Here is a 1530-nt window from a genome sequence, read left to right as displayed (position 1 = left end):
TTTCTGAAGCCATATTACGATTTTACAACAGTTCAATAACAAAGTCATATGGACAGGAATGTTGTTCTACCTTCACAAAGCATGCTATGCATTGTAGGAATAATAATACAAATGAAGAAGTATTTTCACAAATATAATAATCATGTTGTTGTTGTTGTTAGGTGCCATCGAGTTGGTACCAACTCATAGTGACCCTCTGCACAACAGAACAAAACACTGCCCAGTCCTGTGCTAACCTCACAACCTCTGCTGCACCAGATCCCATTGCTGCCACCACTGCCAATCCATTTCATTGAGGGTCTTTGTCTTTTTATCAGATGCTCTACTTTACCAAACAAACTTCTCCAGGGTCTGTTCCCCTGGGATAATATGAAATATGAGAGATGAAGTTTGGCCATTCTGGCTTCCAAAGAGCACTCTGACTGTACTTCTTCCAACACAGATTTGTTTGTTCTTTTCACAGTCTATGGTACTTTTAATATTCTCCTCCAGCACCATAACTCAAATGTATCACTTCTTCTATGATCTTCCTTATTTACTGTTCAACTTTAACAAGCATATGAGGTTATTGAAAATACCATGGCTTGGGTCAGGCTCACCTTAGTCCTCAAACTTTGCCCTTCAAAACTGTAAAGAGGTCTTGTGTAGCAGATTTGCCTAATGTAGCATGTCGTTTGATTTCTTGACTGCTGCTTCCATGAGTGTTGGTGGTTGAACCGAGCAAAATGAAGTCTTTCACAACTTCACTCTTTTTTCCATTTATATAGATGCTTTTTATTTATTTATTTGGATACTCCAATGGTGAGGATTTTTGCTTTCTTTACATTGAGACACAACACATAATGAAGGCTGTGGTCTTTGATCTTCGTCAATAAGTATTTTAAGTCTTCTTGGCTTTCTAACCTTTCCAGCAAGGTTATATCATCTGCATATCGCAGGTTGTTTATGAGTCTTCCTCTAATCCTGAGGACATGTTTTTCTTCATATAACCTAGTTCCTTGGATTATTTTCTCAGCGTATAGATTGAATAAGTATGGTAAAAAGAATACAACCTTGGCACACACTTTTCCTAATTCTAATCCACTCTGTGTCCCCTTCTTCTATTCGAACAACTGCCTCTTGCTTGGTCTATGTGCAGATTCCTCCTAAGCACATTTAAGTGTCTGGAATACTCATACTTTGCAATGTTGTCCACAGCTTGTCATGATCCATAATATAGAAAGCCTTTACAAAGTCAATATAGCATAGGCAAACATTTTTTCTGATATTCTCTGCTTTCAGTGAAGATACATCTGACGTCAACGATGAGATCCCTGATTTCATGTCCTCTTCTGAATTTGGCTTTAAGCTCTGGAAGTTCTCTGTCAATGTATGGTTGCAGCCATTTTTGGATTACTTTTAGTAAACTTTACTCACATGGGTTATCAATGATATTGTGCAATGCACATTCTATTGATTGGGTCACCTGTCTTTGGAAGGGACACAAATAAAGATCTCTTCCAGTCATTTGGTCAGGTAGTTGTCTTCCAA

The sequence above is a fragment of the Chrysochloris asiatica genome, unplaced genomic scaffold (assembly GCF_000296735.1).
Source record: "Chrysochloris asiatica unplaced genomic scaffold, ChrAsi1.0 scaffold00112, whole genome shotgun sequence".
Lineage (NCBI taxonomy): Eukaryota > Metazoa > Chordata > Mammalia > Afrosoricida > Chrysochloridae > Chrysochloris > Chrysochloris asiatica.
The sequence above is the reverse complement of the archived record's forward strand: the minus strand, read 5'-3'. Positions refer to the sequence as shown.